General features: G+C 46.0%; 1 long non-coding RNA gene across 5 annotated transcripts in view; it reads right to left on the bottom strand.

Moving 5' to 3' along the window:
- The window catches only part of LOC115252330 (uncharacterized), a 72,814-nt gene that overhangs the window by 36,141 nt on the left and 15,982 nt on the right, over nucleotides 1-20,691 (bottom strand). For all 5 annotated transcript variants that reach the window (XR_003890753.1, XR_003890755.1, XR_003890751.1 and 2 more), the window contains exon 2: nucleotides 20,434-20,473. This is a non-coding gene — a long non-coding RNA (uncharacterized lncRNA). The remainder of the gene's footprint in view (nucleotides 1-20,433; nucleotides 20,474-20,691) is intronic.

Raw genomic sequence — 20,691 nt, 5'->3', positions numbered from 1 at the left:
AGCAGAGTTCAGCAAGCTTGGTGAAACCCAAAACCCCTCTCCACAGCCCCCCCGAGTTAACGGAAAGTTGGAGTTGTGCTCACAACAACATTCTTTTTTTTTAAGTTTTAGTTAAATCTCTAAACATCTTTATATATATCTAACAACTTTATTTAAAAACTTGATGTAATCCATAAAATAAATTAGAGTTTACCACAAACCCTCTCTGTTAAGAACAACAGTCACAATAATAAAATAATAATAATAATAAAATTACAGGCAACGTCTATAAATCCTGATGATGTCAAGTTAAAATGATTCAACCCTAAATTTGTTAATAAATAAAATATTTCTTTCATTTTGACGCACTGACCAACGTCCACAACTCAAAATAATCTCAAAATAAAATGTGCACACTGGCCACCCGGAACTAAAGGGAACTCACGCCGTTGAAAGGAGTTCAGAGGCAAAAAAGTTCTTTCTTTCTTTCTTTCTTTCTTTCTTTCTTTCTTTCTTTCTTTGCAGTGATAAAACAGTCTTTTATTACAAAGAACTGGGGGAATAATAATTAAACACACACCGTTTTTGCGTCGGCAAAAGCGAGAATGTCTTTATATATATATATTGATATATATTTAAATGAATTTGATATCTGAGGTAATTTACTGTTTTTATATTTTTTTTTTCCTCCCCAGATAAATTCCTCCAGCAAAGCAAACGTACGCACGCACACACCCAGCGCGACAGCAAAACTGTGGCTGTGCGTCAGGACACAGACGCGTCAACACGTCAAGCAGTTTGTTTCCACGTCTCCCCGAATGAATAATATATAACATGTCCTTTCCGTCGATGCCGTCGTTCATGCATTAGAAATGATGCTGGTGGAGCTGCGGCGAAGGCTGATCTCATAAGACGCGACAATGGCTCAAAGTTCACACCTATGAACTAGAACGTGAATAAATGAAGGATTAACTCACTCGGCAGAACCTTTGAGGGGAGACGATTTTAGAACGGGTCGATTTCAGTAGTAAAACTAAAATTAGCCGCTTAATGAAGTGGAGTAAAAGCTGTGTGGAGCTCAATTTCAGTTCCAGTGTTTTATAGCCAACATTATGTGCTACTCTGGTATTTGTTATTCTGTTCAAACCAGTGTGCCAGTCCAGAAGCCAGTTTAATTTACCTTGTCTTGGGAATGATTTGTCCGTATTATCTAAATAAGGTGAAATCTGGGACATGCAGACTCTGTGCTGCTTGTCGGAATCAGTGGACTGTGAAATTGCAACACCAGACAGCAAGGATAATAGCTCAGAAGGGGGCTAATGTCCCTGCTACATTCACAGAACATTTTTATAATGACTGAATTAAACGGAAAAAATATAGATTCAAGCTATATTCAGCGTTCCCCCCCCTTATAGTTGTTTTGATCTGTGGTTTAGCTTTCACCCGTGCATTTCTCCAGTTAAACATTTAAAACAGATTTATCTCTTCTTTAAGAGAGACATGTCATATCAAGTCAGGCCTTTTCTTGTCCTCATTTTCCCCTTTTAGGACAATTGTCTCTCTTACTTCCTACAGTGCTGCACTGAGTTGAGCTCTGTCTCTGCTCATCACACACCTTTTACTGCACAGAAGCACATATGGCATCCATATACTTATAAAGTTTTTATAACGCACGCAAATGTGGGCAACCAGACACACATGATGGGGGTTGGGGGTGGGGGGGATTATTGAGACATGGTTCTGTCCTGTAAGGGATGTCCGCAACGCCTGATTTGTCAGGCTTTACTATACCCAAATTCAGCTGGTAATACGCCTGCTTTTAGATCATTCCAAAAAGCCCCCCCCCCCAAATCCCTGCGACTCACCCTTTAACACTCCGACTGGTGCTAAAACTAATCTTTCATCTGACTGGGGTCACCATACTGGTGGTCTGAGCTTTCCAGCCACCGGTCCAACTCCGACCGACTCAGTCCACACCCATCGTGAAAGCCGTGTTCTTATTGCACATGTTTACGAAGTAGCATGAATAGCTCAGAGTTTTCATCTTAAACATAAAGCATAAGAAGAGGTGCTGGAAGACTCCTGTGTTAGGAGTTAGGTTTACTTAATTTAACGCCGGACAGTTCGTTAAAAAGTTGTGCTACTTCTGGGTAAACAGCACCTAATGGAGTTTTCAAGAAGGTTCCTGTGATGTCGACATGATCACGATAATCCCAGCTGGTTCTCAGACTGAGAACATGAAATCTGTTTAAATAAGCATGTTTTCATGTACTCAAGCCTGTAAACCAAAGCCAGCCCTCTTCATTAGGAAGATATAGTGTTTTTAGATTGTTTTGATGTGGTCAGGGAGCAGACGGACCACTGGCTAAGCATTGGAAAGAGCAGACAGACAGACAGTCCAAGCGGTTTAGCCTTGTTTAAAATTATTAATCCACTTCTAATTCCAGCTGGCCCCCTGGCAGCATAGGACCCTATCAAAAAAATCAGCGCCTCCATTGTGAGGCCTGGCAGAAGGGGACTGGGCGTATTTTTGCTGGTCCAATCATTTTCTAGAGGTTGGGCGATTAAAAAAGAATCCCCGACCCCCCTCCTTCCTCGCACAGCAGGGGAATAACGGAATCATTAATTCCCCATTAATTTTATAAAAAAACTAAATGTCTCGACTTGACGCGGCCCCTTACGGCGGTGACAGAGGAGCGACAAGTGCTTTGGTAGAGTTGGAACATTCCACAATGTTCCACTTGAAGTTCTATTAAAGTGTAATTAAATATGTCAGTGATGGATGTATACCAACGTGATTGCAAGATATATATGTTATTTGGGGGGGGGGGGGGGCGTAATACATTTTTAAGTATTTTTCTGTCAAGTTAGCTCGTTTGATATTCAAAGTATCACAGTTTGACAAAACTGTCCAAATCCTTAATTGAAATTTGATCTAAATTAGTGTTTAAGTGTATACAGATGATCGAAGCGATCTGTCCACACTTTGAAGTCTTGATGATGCTAATGAGCTGCTCCGTTAGCCAGCTGCTAACGTGATAGATGCTGGGACAATTCACCTGAAAGGACACGCTGCAATTACGTTATTTTAATAGTTGGTCAGTCATCTGTGATGTTATTTTTTACAGCTTCTACACAAGCTGTTCATTTAAATACAAGCATGTTCCGTGCTTCTACTCACACGCTCAGCCTGGTGGCAGGCGGGGGGGGGGACATGTGCACCGTGTATGTGTGTGTGTGTTGGGGGGATGTCAAACCTCTGAGGGCACAAAGAGGAGGTGCTGCTCCATCCCTCCCAATGTAAACACCATACTGCAAGCACACTGATGCGCGAGCACTAAGCAAGCGATGGGTCTTGATGAGGAAGCACGGCCAAGTGCAGGCCCCTATCATCACCCTAGCATGAACACACACATACAGTACACACACTTACACACACTCTCTCAGGGCCATTATAGCTGTCTCTGCACAGAGTGACAGCCTTTCATATTTGTCTTAATGCCAAGTGGTTATCATGTATGCACCCAGCCATTAGGAAATGTCACAAACACACAAGTGGAGAGACACAAGTGCGTGTACAGACACACACACACACACATATATTTCTTTCCTCAGGAAATGAGGTCCAATTAGATATAATCAATGACAGATAAGTAAAATGCATTTCCAGAAATTCAATGCTTTTAATTTTTTTTAAATTGATTTTTCCACTAATTTCTCTCCCTCGCTCATTTGTTCTGCCCCCAGTCTCTCCCTCTGTCTCTCGGGGTGACTTTTGAGAGATTGACAGAACAAAAGGAGATTGTTGTGGAGATACTAATTATTTAATGAATTCTTTATTTATTTTAAAAGTTCCCTGGGTGGCAATGTGCCTGGGCTTTTACAGTAGATGGAAAATTACAAGCTAGGAGACAGTGAGTGACACATGAACAGAGGAAGAGGGGCAGGGGGTGGGCCGTGCCATCCAAACATGCCCATGCCCTTAAAAGCCATGGCAACATCCCCCCACCCAGCACCACCGCTACCACCCACAGTCCCTGTCAGCCCCCTTCCACCTCACATTCCATTTCCAAACCTGCCTTATTAATCATGTGCGCTCACTTCATCGCAGCTCACAATCAAAGTTCCGCTTATTCAGAAATAAATAAAAAAAACTGCAATAACTAATCGGGACTTGAACTTAACGAGGGGCTTTGTGCACGTCGCAATGACCCTGCATCTCCAAAATATCAAAATAATGTCCCCCTCTCCCCCAAAACCAATAAGTAGGGCATGGGGAGAGTAGGCCAGTAAAGACCGGGTCATTATTGATTTGACAAGCGAGTGAATAATTCATCTCTAGTGGCAGGCATCAGCTGGGCCAAGCGTTTACAACTACTACTGTATCCCAAATTTGACCTTTCCTCCAGCTCTCCCACTGCTCTGATGCGGCGCAGCTCATCCTGCGCTCCTCTGTCAGCAGTCATCACTTACGGCGACTCTTACGGTCTGTCCTAATCCTTCCGAACGGCCTTTTCAATCCCAGATTTTGTACTACTTCCTCCGCCAAGTGCTGCTTAATTTATGATCATTTCCAGCTTCCCCGCAGCTCTTGGCGAGCGGGACACAGGCGCAGCTTTATGCACGGGTGTAATTCACACACTTATTGGCAGCGGCCCCGGCAACACAGAAATCCTGATGTACGTATTACCTGGGGAAGATATTTGAAAACAACTTTGGCTGGCGGAGTCGGGCCAGGAACTGCCGCCTTATAAACCTGCGCTAAACGCTGCTGCTCAGCTGTTGATGTGAATCAGGCTGCAGCAGCTAGCAGCGAGCCAGGCTGTGGTTACACCAGGCAGAAGAGCAAATCCCCTACTAGACAATCTTGTTAGTACTAACAAAAACACTCCGGACATGAAAAACAGCCCTGGCGGTGGTAACCTCACCGAGAGGTCGTCAGCTGATTCCAGGATTTAACCCATTAATGCCCGGTGGCTGTCTGAGACGGCCCAGACGTGACATCAGCTGTCCCTCTGGCTCCTTTCCGGGTCCCTGGTTTATCGGAAATCCACAAATTTGGGGCGAAGGAGCAGCTCGATCCTGACGTGTTGCTATCAGCAATCAAACCGGGGATGGGACTAATCAGGGAAAGCACACACAACAATGTTGAACCTTCCTGCAATGAGGCAACGGCGTTAACGGCGGTACCACTGTGCCACCCCCGTCAACAGTCGTGCTCCTGAATAGAAGAGTTACTTTCGCTCTGTAATTGGACAACCTGCTGAGTTACCAGATCCTCAGGAGGGTGTGAACTGAAGCAGACTGCTCCTCTGACTCAGGCCGCCTGCCACCACCTCCGCACGGTTCATGAATAATACTGTGAAGGCTCCGCGTTCGGACCGGAACGCCAAGATGTGTTCTGATTACCTGGGAGACGTTCGGGCCTTCGCACCGGCGGCCGCTGCTTGGAAAGTCTGTTTCGACGAAGGTTTGGCTACATTATCGACTAAAAGAAAAACACTTGTGCGGCGCACAAACAGTCTTTCAACTAGAAGCCGAATGTGTGTGACCTTTGACCTTTGTCCATGGGATATCACTGAGACCTGCTGGTTGGCCCAGTCCCTGTCCAGCCTGCGTGTCAGTCGCCATCTGCTTTCAGGCTGCTTCTGTCTATAGTTCTCCAGTCACTACGTTTTTTCACACACACACGCACACACACACACACACACACACCCATCACAGGGCCTAGAGGGAGCTCCAAGTTTCCATTCACGCTTCTCATTATCGGGGCATGTTGGTATTTTATGAGGCCATGTAAACTGCTGAATTACTGCACTTTAAAATGCGTCCCGACACCGTTACGTGACCGCGTTGATGGATGGGCTTTTCACTGCCGGACCGGGGGCCGAAAAAGTTGGACGACAAAAGAGCATGACTCGTTAATTATTTTTAACTGCCGGATAAAAATGGTTATGAAGTAAAGCAGGATACACAAACGGACAAGCCTGGATCATAAAGTGCCCTCCTGTGTATGAATAAAACTGTTTTTTTTCTCTCTGTCTGATCGTCTTTTGCAGAGTTTACGTCTTTTTTGATAAGAGGGCATAAAAGGGAGAAAATAAATCTTATAAATGAAAAGGATCTACATAAACACTCATGTGGCGAGGATGAATATCTGACACAGAATTATTTATTCCTTTCCTTTGCACTTCAGTGGACAAGAATTAAATGAGATTGCTCTCATGCAGACAGTGTTTCTAAAATGTGTGTCCATGCCAGAAATATTAACTGTGACCATTTTATTGCCTCATTAAAAATTCAGATAGTCATTTGCATCACTTTAACGTAGTAATCGCTCGCTATCAGTGTGAAGTGCTAAAGATTTGCAAAGATGTATCCCCTGCATTCAATATTGCCAACATATTTGTCACTTATTAAGAGTAGTACATCACAAACAAATAATTAGAGGTGATACGCCGATGGGACTTCTTTTGTTTCCCCTGGTGATGTCGTCGAGGTTTCAAGGCGGATTCGCCTGTTTTTCAGACACTCCTTCCGGTGCCGTCGCGCTTTATTTGACCGGTGTTATCTTCAAAGCCGATCCTGATCTTTCCAATCTCATCAGCGCGCCCCGAGGGCCTCGGAGCCGGGGCAGGAGCAAGCTGTCGGCCGGCAGAGCTAGCGACAATAAAAGGTGGCAGATCAGTCAAAACAAGCCCGTTCTTCCAAGCCGGGCCAAAGCGCTGCTGAAGAGGTTCTTTTGAGGCGCCCTTAATGTGGTAAAGTGATCTCCTCTACAATTGGGACACTCCAAGAGGCCATCCCTAACGACCAAAGCAAACTCCCTCCCCTCTCCCTCGGCCCTGTCAGTTTTCATCTAACCCTCTTGGCCTGGATCCTGTGAGTAGATATCCCACAACACAGGGGAACCATATTAAAACACCATTACACCTTTTTTTCCCTCTCTAACTTCGGCCCTTTGATTGGGCTTTGATCAACACAGTAAAGGGGATCCACACAGCTAAATCAACCTGTACTTTTCTCTCACCTAGATTTCCTGTACTATTTATTCCATGTGGTGTGGATGTGGCCTAGGTTGTGAAAACAAGCCAGACAGAGCTCCAAACACGACAGCAGAGTGCAGTTGGCCTCCTGACAATTTGGCCAACAATATCAGCAGACTTAGCACTCACTTTTTTTTTCTTTTCTTTTCTTTTTTCTTACGAGGGCCGCCTCAAATTGCTTCTCTCTCTCTCACAAAAGAGAGTGGCAAATTGAAATTGAACTTTATTGGACGCTACGAGCAGACGCAGTCCATAATAGGTATGGCCGCCCTGATCCAAATAAATAATCAGCATCAAAGGGAAGTGAAACACGGATTTGACCGTGCTGGCGATCCCTCCGTAGAACTGAAAGCAAGTGAAATGGAACTTTGGGTAGCTGAAATGAAAAGGGGCTTTCTTTTCTTCTTCACACTCTATTCTAACTCTTCCTCCTTTCTACTTCTTCTTCTTCTTGTCTGTTGAAACATGTGGTCAGCTGTTATGCTTCCATGTGGTCAGATGATCAAAGCTGGGGAGCAGCAGTAATTGTCCCCCGCTGAAGCCCTGCCCCGGCTGGGATCAGGATCCCAGCAGGTGGGGGGGACAGCCATGAGAACCAAGGGAAAGGGTGGAGGAACGCAAGAGGCCCTGCCTGGCAGAAATAAAGACTTCCTAAGGGCTGCTCACTGACAACAGAGCCCCAAAGGGAGAGTGAAAAATGAAGCCTCCACACATTTGGAGGGGTTTTCACTCGGGGAAAGGGGCCGCCATTGGGGTGAACATTAGGGAGAGAGGGCAAGAAGGAACGCATAAGAGAATGGGATTATAATATTTGCTCAGAGTGAGAAAGAACAATTGTGCGTCCATTTCACAGCTTCCTTAGAGCCCAGTCTGTGTCGAATTCGGGGAAAAAGGTTTATTTTTCGACGCTTCATGAAATATGGATGCTGTTTATTTCACCTGCTAACCCCCCCCGACTCCTCTGGCCAAACGACGTCCGACGGCAAATGGTGCCACTGGCAGAAAAAAAAGAATAAAAATAGAGGAATAAACTTGGCAGCGCTGTGGTGGAACACAGACGCGCAGCCAAGTAAGCTGGATTTTAAACTTCGCTGCTTGCGCCGAATAATACCATGCACAAACAGAAATGCACGCACCCTGTGGGGGGGGGGGGGGGCGCATACCTCAGCTGCTCACTGTTTACCTGAAAACCAGGGGGAGCTGTGAAAGCTCGCAACTTGGGCTACTTTGCATGTACATGGGAGACCGCAAAACACTTCTCACTGCTGTCCATCATTTTGATTGCCCAGCACGACTCCTCCGCCCTAAACCCCCGCCTCACCCCCCGGCCAGATGGCTTTTTTTTTTTTTTTTTTTTAACTGTCTGAGGGCTCTTGCACCTCTGCTATTCCACACTAAATCCCTGAGATGGCTGGCTGGAGTGAGGAGTCGTGGAGGACAAATGGTTCGGAGGTAACAGAGCAAATAAAACGGATTAGGAGGAGTCTTTTCACAGATGCTTCAAAACTATTCTGGGTGCCGAGCTTCAAAACCCGTTTGTCCCCTCCAACACACAAGCGCCGGGACGTTTCCGAGCATGTAGACATGCATGTGCTGCATCACTTATAGATGAAGTCTGATAGAAAGAGATTTCCTCTAAATTACACATGTATAAGTAGTTCAGACACTTACTGTTACATGAGTCAGTCCAGCATTGTTTAAGTTATACACTTACTGACTACCTGGTGATTCTTTGCAGGCTGAAATATTTAGAAATGAGGCAACTGCGAACACTTAAACCATTTCTATGCCAGAGTATGACTGACGCACAGCCATACATTACAGGAACATTACCATAATGGCGTCTGACATTGATTAAGTGCTTTCAGTGTGTTTCCAGGAGCCTAAACTGCCTCGCCTCACTTTAAAGCACACATTATGCCATTTGAACTGCAGAGTGCAACACAACCACAGTCAGAATGCGGCGAATCAATAAAGGCTGATATGAAGGAAATCCAAATGTCACCTCTTGGCTCCATCCAGCCAAAGGTTAGATTCTTGACTCCCCGCTGTCTCCCATCATTAGGTTGCTTGGCAACGGCCTGCAAGCTATAATTAGCCAAGCAAAATTAAGATTTCCATTTTGTTAACGGAAAATCACTTATCTGAAAAGTGTCACATGTTCGCTGGAAGACATTCTAAATGTGTGCGTTAAAACTTGAGGCTTTTTATCTCATATTTTATTTGACGTTTTCTTGGCGCTCTGGCTGTCTTCGGTTGAGATGCGCAGCTGTCAGAAACCACTTTGGTGCACAGCTGTTACCGTTATTCTCATATGTTTGCGGCAGACTAATTATGAAGCGGTCTCTTATTTCTTTTTATCATCGTCATGATGCCTGTATACCTGCAGCAACAAAAGACCCCTCAGGAACAATAAGCCATTTATTTCTCTCTAGAATTCCTGAGTGCATCTGCCCACACTTTTATCATCAGGTCACAGGCATAACATTTCAGACATCCGTTCCATGTTCCGTTTTTCATTTTGCACCCCAGCCATCGCCCAGTACCGCCAGCACACCCTGAAGCCTCCGCCGGCACAGCTTTCGACATGTAGTTACGCCTAAAAGCTGAAGGGAGAGACACCGGCTCCCGCTGACGTGTTACCAGGCGGCAACGTCAGGGTCACGAGGATCACTCAATTAGTAGGGGTGACAAAAAGCCCAGCAGGATCCGTCCCAGCATCCCCCCTAAACCGTGACACAACATCAGCCGCCACAAACCGGAGCTCCCCCAGCAGCGCCAACCTGCGTCTTTGTGTTTTTAGTCCTAATAAATAGAACTGAAAATGATCACGTTGCTCCTGAGGTTAAAGAATGGCAATAATGTTGACATTCATGCAAAAAAAGGTCTCCCAGCTTATAAATAAGGTAGGACCAACAGGCTTATTTGTTTAATCCGACTGTCAGACATGATGCTACCATACAATAAACACAATATTAATTGTACCATATTTATTGGATTCTGGCTTGTTATTGAAAAAGGAGTTAGAGGGAGACTGTGGTCGGGAGATAATAGCAGATTATATTTTGAGTCCCAAGTTTAATGCTGGTTATTTCCAGTTTTGAGTGCATATGTAAACATATGTAAATCAGACATTTACTTGCAGCCACAGCCCCTAAACCTGCATGAAGAATTAACCCTAATATTGAATGACCTGAAATAAATATTTTTATTTTTATTTACTGTTTTCACTAAGTAAAATGCAGCTGCAAAATTAAAAACCAAATTTTTAAATTTTTTTAAATAATAATCTGTTTTTTTCTTCTCATCTTAAATGAGATGTAGCCCAACAGGGTGAGTTCTTCAGTTTACACAGGCGATAGAACCCAAAGAAGGAATTCTCTTTAGGCTAACATACAAACAAATTTACACATTCGGGAAGGTGGTGACAGCACATATTTGGGATTTTGGCATTCTGGCTGACAAAAATAAATTCCCAGAAGCGATGCAAAGAGGCAAACACCTTATGCAGGCGATCCCGATCGTGACCCAGAACATTATACCAGGATGTCGGTGAAAGGAAAGACGACGTTCTTGAGGGGGCGCAGATGTGCTCACACATACGTGCAGATACGGAGGCGCATACATCCTGTATATACTGTACACGTCTTTGTGTCGATTTTATCGTTAGTCTACTTTTTTCCTTCATCCTCTGTCTGTCAGTCTGTCAGGCCATCTGTGTGTATTTCCCCTTCATGGCAACCTGCCTGCTCCCCCCCCTCCTTCGATGCTATTTACAGAAATGACTCCTGTTTGAAAATTCTTCACCCTGTTTTGTGCGTTCCAGGTTTTATTGGATGTTTTTTAATGGGGGGGGGGGGGATGCTTCAAGCTGAAAAGAGATATAAATGTCAGAGAGAATGGCAGCTGGTTTAATGAGAAAATGAGAACAATATCCTTGATTGGTCCGCAGCAGGTCGGTGGTGAGATAAACTACTTGCATGAGGACTGTTGCATGAGGATTGTTTTAAAGGTGCATGAGGCCTAAATATTGTTAACTGTTAACAACTGTGAGAGGACAGCACAGCCTCGGTGGATGTGGCAGGAGCAGAGGGGGCGACCCTGTAAATAAGAGAACACAGATGGAACGCTGGGAGACAGGAGCTGTTTCCACAAGATAACAGCGCACATAAAATAAAAACAAGCCTTTTTATTTTGCCTGTGATCTGGGATGACCAAAATGTGCGACAATCGGCAGGTCGAGGCCGCACGGCAGCTGGCACCACGTTCCAAGCAAACTTTCACAGCTGCTCTTATTCAGCGTAGAACTAGGGGTTAGGGGTTGGGGTGAGAACCGGTCGCATAAACATGGTGCAATAATAAAGAGAGCTGCGTTTCCAGTTCACATGTGCTGCAGTTTAAATGTAAGAGTGTCTCCGTGCATCAGGATGATGCGGCCAGGCGAAACTTTGCTAATGGTTTCCTTTTGGTGGTCGTTAATTGGCCAATGATTATCTTAACACCCTGCAAACGGTCCCTTGTGTCAGCACCAAACTGACAACTGGCCGATAACGACCCGGTTCTACGGGCAATCCTGGTTTATTTAAAATGGAGGGGGGAGGGAACAGAAGCAGGAGCTCGGGAGTCCAGTCGCCCTCGACTGAAGCAGATATCTGCCGTGACCTGTGCGCGTGTGTGTGAGACACCTCTGTCTGTTGACAGTCCCCTATGTCATATTTAATCAGCATTAATCCAAATTGAGGAAGGTTACTTCCTGTCAGGGAGGTGCAAAGGGTCGAAATAAATCTCTTATAACACTAAGAAGCAGTAAAGATGCGTTCTGCAGCCTAGAGGAGCAGCAAAGCCCAGATCTTTGTGACACGCTGAGCCCTGGGCCACTCCTCAGGTGTGACCTGACCTCCAGCGCGCAGCCCTTTCTTTGTCAGAACTATGAAAGCCTTTTCCATCATTAAGAGAGAGAAGAGGGAAAGTGACAGATTGAGAAGAACATAAAGGGATCAGAGCGAAGGCAGTTTTGTTCATCTTCTCTCGTATGTTCTGGTTCTTCTGGTGGGGAAAAATGCTGTTGTTTTCAAGTGTGGTCAAAGGGCGTGGCTATCGTGTGTTTCTAGAACCTCAGCTGAGTGTTAATAGGCTGTTAGGACAGTGATGTCCGTCTTTCATCATGTTTCATAAAGCAGCCCTCAGCCAAAGGTGTCAGCTTGTAAAGACTCTCTCCAAAGCTCATCCAGAAAGCCTCAAATCTCCATCCATGCCAACAATGCTGCATGAAAAAAAGACATTCGGTACATCCATGGATTTGAACAATTGGTCTGTTGGGAACAACAGTTGGTTCATGCAGAAGGCACGGGCGTCTCTGTGGAAGATTAAACCTGAGTGGCTGACACAGACTGATTGGAACATGGATGAAAACCATGGCAACAGACTATTTAGTAAACAGTTTATGGAAGCCCATTCAGAAACCCAGCATTTGGGTAAAGAGAGCCTTGTGCTAATCAGCGCATACCAACACCTCCAGCGACCAAAATTTCTCAGGAACAGATGTGTCAAGCCAGCCTGCCCCTGCCTCTGCCTCGCTCGGAGAGAACAATCGCATAAATTATCAGCCGTTGTGGTTTTATAGGCTTCGGTGGATTAAAGGAGTCACATCAGAACCCAAAGTTATTCTCCATAAGCACGTCCAGTACAGCCTATTCAGCCCGCAACACTAGCAAACTTCGCCTGCGTCTTGGCACACAAAGGTCAGCGTGGTTGGTTCAGCATTCAGACCACAGAAAGAGCCCATTAAATGTTCCATCCCTGCACTGACTTCCACATTAGCCAGCATCTCTTCCCAAGAAGAGCAAATGATCAGCAAATGTGAGAGACGCACAAAACTGCAAGTTAAAAGAACAGAAATGTAAGAAGAAAGGGTCTTGACCTGTCTGCCTATAGCCGAGTCATTACACATGTTCTGATCAGGCAGGAGCAGAAAGGACGACTGAGTCACACAGTAGCTTTACTGCAACACGCAACTCATCTCATCATCTTCAAAGTTCTGCAGCCCAAAATCAGCCCTCAGAATCAAAGGCCAGCTCCCCGGACCAGCAGCAGACAGGCGCGCCGCTGCAAATGTGCAACCACGCGCACGTGCAACATTGCACGCGTGGCGGTTTAGGCAGCAATGGCGTCACGGCCTGTGTGAAAATGAAGTCATTTGTCGTTATCATTTTTGGGAAATACTTGCCCACGGCGATAGATCGCGCTTCCGAGGTCACGAGGACTCCTCGTTTGGTGGGCTCAAAGGCGGCATCGTGAGGCAAACCACAAGCATAATGCTGAGGTGGCCATGGCGACCGTGGCCAGGAAAAAGGAGAGTTGGCTGTTGGGGGCAGGGGGCTGCCAGTGCAGATGCCCGCAAACAGACCGCCTTGCCTTGAGAGCCACGAGAGCTGCCGGAACTGCAGACAGCTCCCTCCATCACCCCATCCAACTCGCCCTCCCTTTCCATTGCCATCTGTGAAACACACACACACACTATACACACACATACGGAAGGACGGCACCCAGTAAGAGCAAGAAACAGAGGGACACTTTGCCACTTTAGCAGCCTTATAGAGACCGCTGTGCAGGATAACTGCTGACATGCTTTAAAAAGACTAAGAGAGAGAGAGAGAGTGAGAGTTAGCGGGGAAGGCGGGAGAGGAGCTGCTAAGCCAGATGGTTGGTCTAAGCTAAGCTAAGCTAAGCACTGAAGAAGATTGAGAGCCCAGCCAGGTGAATTTTCCTCTTGATTCCTTTTTGACAGGTGGGCAGAGGAGAACCGTCTGGGGTTAACATAACTGCCACATTTCTAATAATCAGTCCTCTGTGAGGGTGTGTGTGTATGTGTGTGTGTGTGTGTGTGCGCGTGCACACGTGCGGGTGTGCATGTGTGTGTGCTGCCGTATGGCATGTGGCATCATGCTGATGGTGCAACTGTTTTTGAATGTGAATATGTAATTTGTCTGTCTCTGTGTGTCATATGGGCAGCGTGAGGATGGGAATGGTCCTGTTTTGTTTATTTCTTTTAAAGTTGTGTGTGTGCCTGCGTGTCTGCGTATGTGTCTGTGTAAGCCATGGCGGTTTAGCTCTGCAATCGTATATCAATTACAGTGGCTGGTGCTGACACGCGTAATGACAGGTCTTGGAGCCCTAATAGGCCAGATCCTGCCACAGACAAGAGCACAGGCTACTGTTTTCAGCCGCTTCGTGTCATGCCTTTCTTTCCCCTGTGTACTGTTCTTGTGCTCCCTCTCATCTTTTTCACTCTGTAGGTTCCATTTTTCCCCTCTCCTCTCCTCTGTTGATGGGTTGAAGAGGTCACTGTGGGCGTGAACAGCGGGGGTGCGGCAACTTATGCCTTCGCCGCATAACTCGCGCGTTGCTTTCAGAGAGGAATTTCATTTTTATTTGTGGCACAAAGAGAAAGGAAACGTGAGCGGTTCAGCAGTTGGAAATGAAGCAACACAATCCCATCCAATCCAAATGTTGAAGGGAAGCAGCAGCGCTTGAGTTTACTGTCACTCATTTCCGGCCATCTAATGTTTTAGTGGAACACCTCACCACGGCGTCATCCTTGATCCCTTGTTTCGGGATCAGAACCCCTTCCTGATTTAACATTCTTCACCATCTGTCTGAAAAAGGGTTAAAGTCAACTGACACGGTCATTCGGGATTAGGGTTAATGAACACCTGCCCTTAGAATTTCCATTCTTTGAATGTTGGTTTTATCTTGTCTTACATGCACCAACCTGGCATCAACAAGGCAGTGTTGAAGGATTCCCACACAGCCAGACCAGATGTCCATTAAGCTGCCTCGGTGCTGGGGAAAGATCTGGCAGTGGCCACTTCTCATTTTGCCATTTTTAAATATCTTTTTTTCTTTTTCAAATCCAACTGCATCCACCAGCGATCGAGGGGCTCCAGAACGACATGGAGGTGGTGATTGTGGAACAAATGAAAGACCCTCAGCGATATCTTTGTTCCTGCTTTTTCATATTTATTCAAAATAAACACACCTCACTTCATCGCCAGGAAACCCTGCTTTTGTGGATAAAGCTCAAAACGGGACACTGACCCCTTCGATCACACTCAATTCTGAGCTCTTTTTCCTCACATGAGCTCACAATCCCAGAGACAAATGATTCAGTAATTATGTACACATTTACTCAATAAATTCTCATATTGTGGTGGCTTGAAAATGAATCTAAAGACCATGTTGATGGCCTAACGATGGGTAGCCACCACATCGATCTGCCAAGTCTAATCTCCCGTTAATAATTAATGATTAGTCTGGGAGAGGCAAATGCATTTCGTGATCATCTCGGTGAACAGAGACAGTGCAGATTTGTTCATCGGGGATAAAAGTGCCCTTGCACAGATGAGCTGTGTAGACACACAAGCGCGTGCACGGATAGACACACACACACCCGATCTGTAATGCATCCACTGTGCAGCACTCTGGGAGGCAACGCTGCACGCAGAAACCTGCACGCCACCTTCCCCTCTGTGTGTTTATGCTCATTTTTGTTGTTTGTTGTACTCTGCTGTTTGATTTCATAGTTTATGTTCGATGAGCATTTCCTCGTCTCTGTCTGCAGCCTGATCAGTCCGGCCTTGTGCCGTCATTGCTCGTGTGATCTGTGAAGCACTGGGAGTTGCCTTTGGGTATGAAATGTGCCATATAAATAAATTTGTCAGCCATCCATCGTCCATCCTGTCTGGTTCCTGTGCCAGTGGGCCCATCGGTTGCCCCAGTTGACGCTCCCACTCCCCACCCTACTCCAACCTTCCCCCCAAAGTACTGTACAGTAAAGAGGCACGCAGGTCAATCCAGCTGTGATTCACGGACATAATCCAAGTTGTCCGTTTGGTACAGTATGTAATCCAAGGTGGCGTCTGCGTGTGTGTTTGAAAAAGACAATCTTCCGTCAGAGAAAAGAGAGCGACAGCGCATCAGTGATCACCATTGTCCAAAACAAAAGGGGAAGTGAGGACTGAAAAGGCTCTCCGTGAGATCACAGAACAATGGACACAAAAGTAAGAACAAGTGAGACAGTAAAAGGGGGAGAGAAAACGTGACTGAGCGCTACTGCAAAGAAGGTGCTCATTGAATCATTCTCACACACAGTGCCTTGGCCCAGATCAGCCAAAGAGATAAAACAAGAGGATTAGACTCTGGATGAAAGACTTGGAAGTCTCCTCTGACTCTTTGCCACTTCGACAAAGTCACCTCTGACAATGGAGCAATCTGCTCGTAGATCAAAACCGCACTGTGGAAGTACACTGCGGTGACGTGAAGACCATTCAAACGGCCCAAATCCAAAAACAAAGCTGTGCAGGTTACGTAACAGGCAGAGAGAGGAGTGGCGCCTGCGGGGGTTTGTCAAGCATACCCAAAGAGAAGAGGGGCAGCGAAAACACCCGTTAACGGTCTCACCAGAACTCAGCGGCGCTGCAGCTTTAAAGTTCAGCGTAGTCCAGAAGGTGAACGTGTCGATCAGTGAAGCTAGCTGTTTGGCTTAGAGATTAAAAGCAACTGAAACCGCCCAGGGTTGCTTTTATTTACAGATTGGAAACTTATTTTTAGTTTAGTTTGGATTCCAGCGAAAGAGAGCGAGAGATTTGGGACTGTCGTTTCTGGATAGTTCTTCGTAAGCTCGGCAGGGATTGTGCATTTATGTGTGGGTGCTTCTTCTGTATGCAGCTAAGCTCACATTGTACCGAGATCTATTGTGCACGTTTCTGATTGTGTGGCGACAGTCCTGCAACCTCTAGATTACTCTGCTCAAGACATAAACACGCAAGCGCGCCGCTGTTACTTAAACATTTTGGCTGTAGGGACGTTGGTTCTTGAGTAACTTGGTTTCGCAACTTTCACGGATTCCTGCCGTTTTCGAGCTGAGAGCGCACCTTCAATAGTTTGGATTTCCTGCAGTTTGATTTCAATGAAATCCATTTCTTTGAATCAGATTCAGAACGAAACAAAGAACCCCTTCATCCTTTTAGGGGTGTTTTCCTCATAAATATCCACACTGTCACCCCCATATTTAATATTTAATGGTAAAAAGACACATGAATGCCTGGAAATAATCCATTTTCTAACATAAAATGCTAAATCATATTAAATATCCTTCCACTGAGGTGGCAGTGAGAGTTATTTTTTGACTGTAATAGGTGGATGGCAGTGATGCCGCTTTCTGTTAACCTTAAAATGCTCATTGATTTCTCTAAAAAGCAGAAAAGACAGACTCTGGGGTTTTCTTCCCCTGCCCACCTCCTTTTCTATTCCCCCTGCTTCCAATTGACTAGAATTGCCAGGGTCAGGTTTATTGTGGGTTAAGAAAAAGCTGTTTACTCACTCTGCCTTCGGCTGAAAATAAAAACAAGAATGTTGTTCCTGTGTGTATTTGTTGTGTGTTAAAGTTCAGGCTTGACGGTGGGCCTGGAGTTACCCACCAGAGTAAAGACAATGTGGGTTGCCATGTCCTTGTGGGCCACCTTCTCAACCAAAACTGCAGCTCCGTTTAACAAAGCCGTTGACCTCAGCTCCCATCTGCGGCTCTTCCTCCCCAACTTCCACCAGGAGACCTCAGACGACAGCTCCTTTCTTCAGCTAGAAACTTGTGAGATTAATTCAAATTTCACATGTCAATTAAATGACTGTTGCTGGAGCGATTAGCAGATCCCACTAATTGCGCCCCCCTCCTCCTCTTTCCTCTGCACAACCCCCCTTCCTGCTCTCCTGCCATTTTCCACATGGAGGAGCAGAGAATGGGGCTTTGTGCTGTCGGGCCCCGTGTCAAAGATGGCTCCTCAGCCTCTTCCACAGGCACGCCACTCCTTGACTCCTACAACCCCCTTCCTCAATGTGGGACGCAAGGGGTTGTTGTTGGGGATTATTAGAGGTTTTGTATCTTTGTATATATTTCCATTTTTACTTCGTATATACTGCGATACAAAAAAATCTGTGCATCATTCGTACAAACTTGACTTTCCTCAGACTTTTACACTCCAACAAGCGACTCTTATGTTTAAGACGTGTCTATATGAAACTAAGGGCCCGTAAACTCCCCCTGATGTGACAGAACCGTCATGGAGCCACGCCTGCATGCGCATGGAGCGTACATATAGATCACCCATGCGTGACGGAACATGCAGGCTCGTGCATCCATTTCAGCAGGACAGCATGCTGGGAAACATCCAGCATTGAAATCCTCTGTGCATGTCCAAGTGCACGCTCGCTGAGACGCACACACCCACATGTGCCCTCTGGAAGATGATTACGCCAGCAGCCTCTGGTGTGCAACGCACCCAGGTGACTCCCCAGCGCCACCTTGGAGCAGGGATACGTCTAACATGGTCCTGCACGAAAGCCGCGTGTTGACATGCGTGTGACGACAGTGAATTGGTGTATTTAGGAGCACTGTGGGATGGGGGGGGCGGGGGTTGAAATCCTTGAATGCAAACAAGTGAGAAAACCTCTCCTCTGGTCTTAACCAGACACCTAATCATCCATCATTAAAGACAGCAGCTCCACACACCACGTTGCCTTGTGTCACACAACTGTGTGAATGGCCGCTGTCCCGAGCAGCCCCCAGCCCATCACCTAATGTTCAACACTAGCCAAGCATCACACAGACCTACATTCACACTCACAATGGAAAACAGTGCAGCAGGCCAGTGCGGCCCAGACGGTTTCGTTTGCACTTTATCAGAGAACACAAAACAGCAACGCCTCATTGAGCCACAATTTGCTGCTAGTTTCCTACAAGAAGCCAAACAAAGAATGGGGCGGCCTGCTCTTCCTTTATTTGTGCCAAAGCAGCGGACCAGAGAGAACACACACACACACACACACACCCACACACACACACATACACACACACACACACAGATAAATAGACATAATAGGGGAAATATAGACAACACACTCCACATCATGGCTTTTTCACAAGTAAATGACTGAGGTGCCGATTTTACTGCGACAGACAGACAGATAAATAGATAGATAGATAGATAGATAGATAGATAGATAGATAGATAGATAGATAGATAGATAGATAGATAGATAGATAGATAGATAGATAGATAGATAGATAGATAGATAGATAGATAGATAGATAGATAGATAGATAGATAGATAGATAGAGCGTGTCCTAAAGACTGGGTCAGAGACAATGGCGAGCATTTAAGAAGCGTTTAAGGATGAAATGCTGGAGCGATTGCTGTCATTTCGCCCTCAGTCGACGGCCCTCTCCTCCTCTTGTTGTCTCTCTTATTTTCCTCGGCTTTTACTACCGCGATAATTCCCGAGTGAGTAAGCAATTGCTCTTAGCGTGCATGAGCCAGCCGAGGCTGAAAAAATCCTGTGTGTACATTTGTGTCGTCATGAGTGTGCGAATGACTGTGTTGCTTGCGGATGAGCGCCACTGCGACGAGAGTGCTGAGGAAGACAGAAGTCCGCAGAGCGGAGGGGGAGCTTACAGGCAGGCTATGAAACTGGAGAAAAAACCCCTCACAGATAAGAGTTTGGCTGCGTGCACGCTGCAAGCACAACACAAATGAAAAGGAACCTTGCGACCAAGTCCTCTTTTGAAATGAGGGTAATGCAAATGACACAACGCCGTCTGAAAAATAAAGGCTTCGTGTGAAATCATCTAAATAAACAAAGGCGAGGCGTTGATTTACAATGCACACATAAGAGAAGATTCATTAGCATGCAAACTGAGATCAAAAGACTTTCTCAAGTTCAGTACATCATAGCCTTCTCTTCAAAGAATGCCTTATCACGCCATCATCGCCCCTTCTTCCTCACCACCACCAACATTATAGTGCAATTGGAAACAGAAAACAACAGCCCCTCTGGAGAGGAAAATTACATCACCATGACAACACAGAAGAAGTTCAACTACCAACAAGAAGGTGCAGATGCTGTGCTGATTGTGTGTCGCGGTGTGTGCTCGCGGGCTTCGTCGACTCATCTCTGCGGCGCCCTCGTCTAGCTAGCGTCTGTTGGTCATGGTAAAGCATGGGAGGATGTTTTGTCTGCTTATGTGTGGATACATAAAACATGAGAGGGCCGGAGCTTCAGGGCTGGGATGTAGTTTGGCCCACTGCAGATTTTCCGCGCTCTCAACAGTGTTCAAAGGGGTCCTGGACGACCGCTAATTGGAAGTGGCGAGGTGATCTGATGAGGCCGCGGGTACACTCTGGTTTGTCACAACGAGTAACCGCTGACATTTTCGGGGGGGATGGGGGTTCTGGCTGCTGTTAAAATTAACAAGAATTTTGCCCTACGAATTCTATACGTTCCACATCAAACCCCGCAGTATATAATGTCAGCGCAGACATCTCAAGCAGACGGGCTCGTAATGTTGCCGTCTTACCTCAGTCGGGTGGAAGGGAGCGCCGCATTCTGCTGCACAACTGTAGAAGAGAAGGGTAGAAAAAAAGAACAGAAGCTCAAAGCATCAGTCAGGAAATAGTGATTCCATATGTAATTGATTTTCATGGTATCTCGACTCTCTATTGCACATATGATACTGCTTCAGCAAGTCTTTACACGCATGAAGACATTTGATCCATGGCACCAAGCAGTAGGCCGGTGCTCAAATATGCGCCTGCGTTCCTCTAAAGTGAAGCAC

Source organism: Takifugu rubripes, chromosome 14, assembly GCF_901000725.2.
Source record: "Takifugu rubripes chromosome 14, fTakRub1.2, whole genome shotgun sequence".
Classification (NCBI taxonomy): domain Eukaryota; kingdom Metazoa; phylum Chordata; class Actinopteri; order Tetraodontiformes; family Tetraodontidae; genus Takifugu; species Takifugu rubripes.
This window is presented reverse-complemented; position numbering and strand designations above follow the sequence as displayed.